General features: G+C 42.1%; 1 protein-coding gene across 1 annotated transcript in view; it reads left to right on the forward strand.

The window, feature by feature from the left end:
- The window catches only part of vps37d (VPS37D subunit of ESCRT-I), a 59,555-nt gene that overhangs the window by 39,589 nt on the left and 12,032 nt on the right, over positions 1-7,934 (forward strand). The window lies entirely within an intron of this gene.

Here is a 7,934-nt window from a genome sequence, read left to right on the forward strand (position 1 = left end):
CAGAATTCAGTTCAAGACAACACCTTAAACCAAATCAAATCAAATTAAGTTTACTGAAATAGCACATTTAAAAACAACCACAGTTGAACCAAAGTGCTGTACAAATTAAAAGAATGACACACAAGTATATAGCAATATAGCAATATAACATGTCCACAAATATAAAACGGAAAAGAACAATTACATACGTAAAAAAAAAAGATTACAGTATACGAAGATGAAGATGTTAAAACCACTATGAACAACTAAAGGCCATTTAAAACATGTACGTTTTAAGATTTGTCTTAAAAGTGTCAGTGGAGAGGGAGAGTTTGATTGAGAGTGGAAGGCTATTCCAAAGCTTTGGAGCAGCTACGGCAAAGGCACAACCCACCAGCCTCAATCATGGGACAGTTAAAAGACATTGCTCTGAAGAGCTAAGAGGTCAGGTGTTAGAGTAGCGACATCCCCTATAGATCAGAGGGGGCAGGAAATGTGCTGTGAGCAGCTGCTTTTTAGAAGTTCAACAAAAGAAGACACACAAATTGCAAATCAGTTCACATTACATGATTAGAGTTACAAAGTGTTGTAAGCGTAATTAGGTTTTCTTCTTGAAATGCCCAGAACCGACTGTTAAGAATACTGCACATACCTGCTATTTGAATCCAGCGCAGAAATGGTGGACTCGACTGCAGGCCCTTAACAAGTCTTAAAATGTTTAACAGGGGAGTTGCACCCATTTTCAAAATTATTACATGTAATTCATGTAACAGCTAATTGACAGAGATAGCACACTAGCTTGATGGCATGTCCAAACACAAGCATGACACTGAATGTATTAAACTTGAACTAATGACCAAGGACAAATGTGATGACACCGAGAGCACCCAGGGGAAAATTCCAAGTATATGGGAACATTTTCTGTTTCAGAACTGAGAACAATACAACATAATAAAGCAAACATGTTTTGGGTCCATAAAATCAGGCTCCCATTCATTGTCTGTGGAGCAGCTCCAAACATTAGACTTTTTTGTTGGTTTTTTTTAGATATTTTTTGGGGACTTTTTGCCTTTATTTGATAGGACAGACATACAGTAGCATGGAAGGAGCAACAGAGGGGGGATTACATGCAGCAAAGGACACAGCCTTTGTACATGGGACGCCTGCTCTACCAGGTGAGTTAGTGGGAGCACCAGGAAATATTCTTGCAATGCCCCTGTTTTGCTCCGTCTATGCACTTAGGATACACAATGAGTCTGCATCATTCCACCAGTCAGCCTGTTAGTTAGTTTATGGAAGTGGAAAAATGCAGTTGTAAAGCCAAATTGATTTAGAATAATGTGAATCATGGTGGTTAAAGCCAGTACCTGGAAATGCTCTGAGGCTGCGCCGTTTGTCAGAAGTGTCAATCTTGGGATAATGGGTCACAAGGCGGTGAAATCGCACATACAGAGTTGTAAGCGTAGAGAGTATCATCAGTGTCATTTTATTTTGCTGTTCATTTTGAATTGACATAAATGTTTTTACTCAGGAAAAGTATATTTTCACTTTTGGAGTGCATTTACATAACAAGTCTGGACTTAAACTCCATTGGTGCATCCATATGGTGTTAGGGGGGAGGCCTTTCAAATCAAAATTTCTTTGACCAAAATTATTGCACCCCCATCTCGTCAGTCAGCATTATATTTCTTGAGCACCATCTGCACTCAACTTCCAATCATTGGTAAAAATGTCATGTCTCTACGAAGTACCATTTCACAGGAATTTGCAAAAACATTTCTCAATAATAATAATAATAATAATAATAAAACAGGACAAAACAATATCGCAAAAAAAAAATCACTCTTGTAATTAATATTTAATGGACTACATTGAATGTTGGCTTCTAACATATAAAAGAAGACTTTAGGAAGGTTCTTGTTGGAATAAAATAATTATCTTTTGACAGTCTGTATCCTTTATCTTTGTCTTTATGGTACGCATCATATACAACAGCTTCAGCTTCTGATGCATTAACAGGTGTCCCTGTTAAAATCCTGCATGTTCAACTGGCCTCAATGAGCGAGGGAGTCTTACTCACAGTTGAAACCCACACTGCTGCTCCAGGCTTGGATTGATCATCTCAACACACCTCCCCCACCTCACACGGCTCTGATCAATACCGCCATGACTCAGTCATTAGAGCGGCTGTCCCACTGATTGATTAAGCAACACCCAACACATGCCAAACTGCCTGACTCAGCCTCAGTGCTTTTGTTTATGAGCCGGATGCACCAGTAAATGTGAGGTACAGGTCTGTTATTTTACACCTTCAATTGTCAAGATAAATACACTCATAAGAGTTTAAAGTTCTACATATAACCAAAGCTCTATGTTTTTAGTATACCTGAATAAGAGACCTCTGTGATGTCTCTTCGTCTGTGACTATCTCTTCTGATCTCAGTTGTTTGAGATTCAGCCCTCAGAGGGTCGTTGCTTCACTGAAAAACCATCTCGATTTTCGTGACAACGCAGCAGTTTCCAAAACATCTTTCACAATTCAGATGTACTCACAGCAGTGCCACTCAGACTGTGAAAATCTGGAAAGGCATGTTTTCCCTTGGCCTCGGTGTCAGACAAAAATCCCTGCCTTTGAAGACGCAGGCCGACGGCTTCTTCTTCCTCCTCTGTTGCCTAAAGTCAAACAAGCTTCCCAATTAGGAAGATTCCTCGTCAGGTACCGACATGAAAACAGAAATCTGACGAAGGAAACAAAACTTAAACTTGTTGTCCTCTGAGCTCGTGTAAATCACTCACAGGAGGGCTGCTGTGATACAAATGACCCCTCCGGCCTGTAAACTAAGCATCTTTTGACTTTATCTGTACCGATGTGTGCTGAGCTGAGGGCGCACAGGGCAGACCGGTTTGGGTTTTAACTCTGAGTTCACAGCTTCATTTTCTCTGCTGATTATGTTAAAGCTGTTGGATTGCTGCCAAGAGGGGACTGATGTTACCACGGACTGCGCTGCTGCCAAAGTGATGTTTTGTCTTGTTTTGTTGTGCACACACACGTGTACAAAATAGCCTTTTAGGAGACTGTATATATGGTTTAATAATGAAGGGTTCTCCAGAATAAATTTTCGCTGCGTCCACTGAGGTTCTTTTATCTCCTTAAAGCCGCTACAAGGAACTTTTAACTGGATATGCAAAAGTCTCTCGTTTCTGCTGATGTCTGTGCGTGACCTACAACAGCAAATGAGACCATCGCTGTGAAGATAAGCTATTTCTATATAGTGTATATCCATACCTTTAGGAAACTGTGTCCGGGTCCGCGGCAGGTCGCTTCCAGGACGAAGTGATTTACGGCACTCAGACTATTCCTCCTCCTTGACCCGACATCCGCGGGGAGTTAAAATAGCAGCAATCATCAGGTAAAAGTTCTGTGAAAGCACTGGACTCACCAAAAGTCAGCCACGTCTCAGTCACACAGAGAAAATCCAATCCTCGGGAAGTCAGGAAATCCTTCAGGATAAACGTATTGTTCGCTAGCGATCTAGCATTTACCAGCCCAATCCTGGCAGGAGCCGGTGGGTCCACGGCGTTAGCTGTCTGGGGAGCCACACACAGAGGCCGCAGGTTGCGCAGATTCACCCCGCGCCAGCGGGGATGAGGAGAGCAGGGGCCGCGGGGCTGGAACACCTCATCCGGGCCGACGACAGGTACCAGCCAGGCGTCGACAAGGTCCAGTGAGTGCAGAGAAATAAAGAGGCGAGGCACCGCTCCATACTCAGTCCAAGAAGCCGTGGAAGTGCTCGCCAAACAGGCTTTCATCCTTACCAGCCGACCGCTGCGTTGGAGGTGGAGCTGGGGCGCGGCAGAGGTGAGCTGGGATCCCCGATAGGAGCGGGGGCAAAGTTTTCCCGTCTTGTTGTTTCATTCATCCCCAAAACAAACACATGCGCGAGCCAGATAAGCTTCTTTACGACAATACGCGCTAGAGCTCATGGGAAATGTAGGCTTCATTCCGGCAAAACACTACCGCTTTTGTCCACAGGGTTGCCAAAATCAACTCAAAATGAAAGTAGTGTTGCTTTCGTCAACGAAAAGTATGATTAAATATCGTCGTCAACGAACCTTATCACGTGACGAAAACGAGACGCAACGTAAATGGTGGTCATGTGACGATAACTATAATTAAATATATAATGCAATATTGTTGACGAATAAAAACGAGACTAAATGTGGTTTACAAAATAAAACCTCTGCTAAAATGTCTCTTCATTTTCGTTGACCAAAACGAGACGAGATGAAATAACGTTATAATGTTTATTTTGCAGTACTTCTGTTTCCTAGGCTGTGCGTCGCACTGCACAGACGGATTACAGCCGTGATGATAGACAGTACAACATCACTCGCTCTCATGTGATATTGCTTTTATACAACAGTTCAACAACAGCTTAAACAGCAATGCTGAGTAAGGAAATGTTAACAAAAGGTAATGAAATAAAAGTATGTTATGTAGCTCCACGATCCCCCAGTCTGTTGCCAGGCAACGCAGCACACGCCAGGAACTCACAAGCTACTTTGTATTTACATTGATCTGCAATTGTGTAACTTCGTCCAGTTTGGCTGATGAAACGTTGGCAAACCTGGATGTTGGCACGGCCGGATTCAGCTTCCACTCTCCCTCATCCTCATCAGTACCTCATCAGATGAGCATTGATCATTCCTGACCGTGTTTGCTTCATTTTTGCTCCTCTCCAGTTTGTTGAGGTCGGCTTATGTTACACAAACACACCTGGAGGTCTGCAGAGAAGAGTCCTGGCTTTCCTTTTCCTCGTCCTCTCCTGACGACCTCTCATAATATAATTCAAATGTAATTTAGGGGAAAATATCCATCTTCTTGGTGTAACGCTATAGTGTCCGTTTGCGTCAATGTAGCAAGTGTGACAGCTGGTTAATTAACTGTTGTATTTATATTTATTACACGGCTCTATTAAATGCTGTATTCTGATTGGTCAGTCGCGGCATTCAGAGGTCTGATAATACTGTGTAATGACTGTTGCTATGTAGCCCAGCGTTGCTAGGGACGCTTCCCTGACAAGGAGATTCAGCCGTTGCCGGCAGGGCAGGGTGTGCGTCGGGGTTCTATTCCCCTGTCGGGAGTTATTTTCCCGGTATTCACCGGCTCATTATACATTATCCCTTACTTATAACACCTGTGAGCGGAGTGATTTTACTGTTACAAGTCCCAGTGATGTTATACTCTATATCAGCACTCACGGAATGCCTCTCGTCCAATCAAATTACTCGGTCGGAACTAACTGTTGTATGTAAGGGATAATGTATGATGAGCCGGTGAATACTGGGAAAATAACTCCCGACAGGGGAATAGAACCCCGACGCGCAGCAGTGGTCTGTTTGAGATCAGCTGATGAAGCTGGGATGTGAGCTGAACTTGACATCATACCCTGCCTGAACTAACGCTATGCTCAATTTTACAAGACTACATTTGAACACATCATGATTGTGATATAATTTACCTTCGCCAAATGCTCATTTTTACAGGAGGTTAGTTACTGCAGGGGGGCAGCCAAAATATTGTTTGATAATTGTATTTTTCTTGTCAAAAATTGAAATATTTCTGAAAATACACACAAACATGAATCCAGCATAAGGGATGCATGATATTGGATTTTTCTGCCACTGATATGCCAATATATAACAACTCATTTGACCGATAACTGAGATTGATATAGCCACTTTTATCCCCACCTAATTTTAGTGATCATCAAGTCTCTTCTGTAGTGGAATTAACATCATATTATGCATGTATACTCTTATCTTGACGGCCCAGCAGATGGAGACATGAAATACACTACTCTTCAATGTATTTAATATTCATTCATTGAAAAAATTAAGAAAAAGCATGCTGGCCTATTCTGATATATCATTTTAAAGCCAATATTGGCCGATACCAATGATGTGCTAATATTATCGTGTGTCCCTATCCAGCATATTTTGCCTTTTACAACAACATATCTTTGTGAAGGTGGAGTTCCCTACCTGAAGAGCAAAAACAGGTCAAGACTACAGCCTGAGGCTGATGTGGCCTTCTGCTTGACAACCTCCATCCGCCTGGTTAAATATGCAATGCAGCTTTATACTGTATATGTAGCAGGGGGTCCGTGCTCCATCTCTCCTTCAGCTAAGGGGTCCTTGACCTCAACACTTTGAAGATCCCTGGAACAGAGCTTGAATGCATCATGATGTATCTCAGTGCAACATCCGTGAGCTGTTAGTTGCGGCCACCGGGTGCTAACATTAACTAGCCGATGTCAACACAGGTTTGTTGTTCACAATGTAGCATCATCAGGGAAACAACAGGGTATGTCCTCTTACACATCAGTAGTGGGTTTACGGTGTTCATTTGTACCAAAGGAATCCAGAGGGTGAATTTTTTTTTTCCCAGGATGGCAAAGGCCTGACCCACCCTGCTTTCTGTGATTGGCTAGTACTGGTTGTGTTTGCAGGTGGATTGGTTTGGTTTAGGCATGAAGAGTAGGATTGGTTAGGGTTAAGGCAGATTTATACTTGTGCGTCAGCTTTATGCAGAGCTCACGCACGTTGCCGACACCGTTGTGAGCATTTATACTTGTGCGGTGGTGTGAGTCACTCTGCAGTTACGCCTCCAAAACACTAGTAGGCGGCGGAGGTTTCTGTGAAGTGCTGAAAAGATTAGTTGATTCCAAACAGACATTAAACATGATTTAATAGCGACAATTTCAATTATAAGTACACAGATTGGCTTCACTATAGGGTGAGAATATCAGGGTCGGCCAGTCAGGGGCAGAGTAAGGCAGAGTAGGGCGGGTCATGCTTCACCACTTAAGAAAAAACAAACTCGCGTCCCTGGGAAGATCTTTTCATCCCAAACATGTTTTCTGTCGTTGCTGGGATGCCGTTAGTTTCGAATCCTGCTATTTAACCATTGCACAACAGTAAAACATCAGCCACTGCCATCAGTTCATGGCCAATCATTTTATTTGCTGATAGGCCGATGTCAGTTAACAAGGTGAGCAGTGGCAAATACCGAAAAATCTGTACATTTCTAAATCAATTATTCTGCAGAGTACTGTCTATTATGATTGTTCTGTCCATGAAATATCAGAATATTATAAAAAAAAAAAAGGACATATTGGAATCATCTTGTTTTGTCTGACTGACAGTCCAACATCCAAAAATATTTACTTAACTGTCATAGAAGCCCCAAAACCTTGTTTGAGAAGCCAGATAAGAGCTAGATAATAGTAGGGCTTTTTGCTCAATTAATCAGTTATCGAAATCATTGGCAATTCATTTTCTGTCAATCCACTAATCAGTTAATTGACGAATCATTTTGCCTCCAGCTAGATCCGCCATTTGTTTTCCTCCATAAAAATGCCTATTGTTTAACAAGTGAAAATCAGCAAGAGCTGCGGGAGTGAGAATTTAATGTTCATCAATGTCAAGTTTCAGCTGTGGCTTTGTGCTCTATTTTTATTTCCCACACTCATTTATTTGTGTATGAACATTATGCTTCAGTGCAGATTATTGTTTGCACAGACACTGTACATTAAAATTAAATGAGCTCTCCATGTAGCAGCTGTTGTATATTGGCAGTAAGGACAATGCATTCACTGCGACCTGAGGTTATTTAACGGCGTCTGCGCCAGATGGAGAAAGTCTCACATCACAGAGGGGGAAGACACAGTAGGAGGAGATGTAATAAACCATAAACTCCACCAATCACACAACAGGGTTGACCAGGGGCAAGCGACTGTTATTGGAAGGACAGTGAACAAGGCTGTGTGAGAGTCTCTGAATTAAAACTGACTTTTCTTAAAGGATAAATCTGCTGATATTCTATATTTTGTCATGGTCGATACTAAATACTAACAAGTGCTGTCTGTGTATGAAAGGATGATATGTCTTCT

Source organism: Epinephelus moara, chromosome 3, assembly GCF_006386435.1.
Source record: "Epinephelus moara isolate mb chromosome 3, YSFRI_EMoa_1.0, whole genome shotgun sequence".
Classification (NCBI taxonomy): Eukaryota; Metazoa; Chordata; class Actinopteri; order Perciformes; family Serranidae; genus Epinephelus; species Epinephelus moara.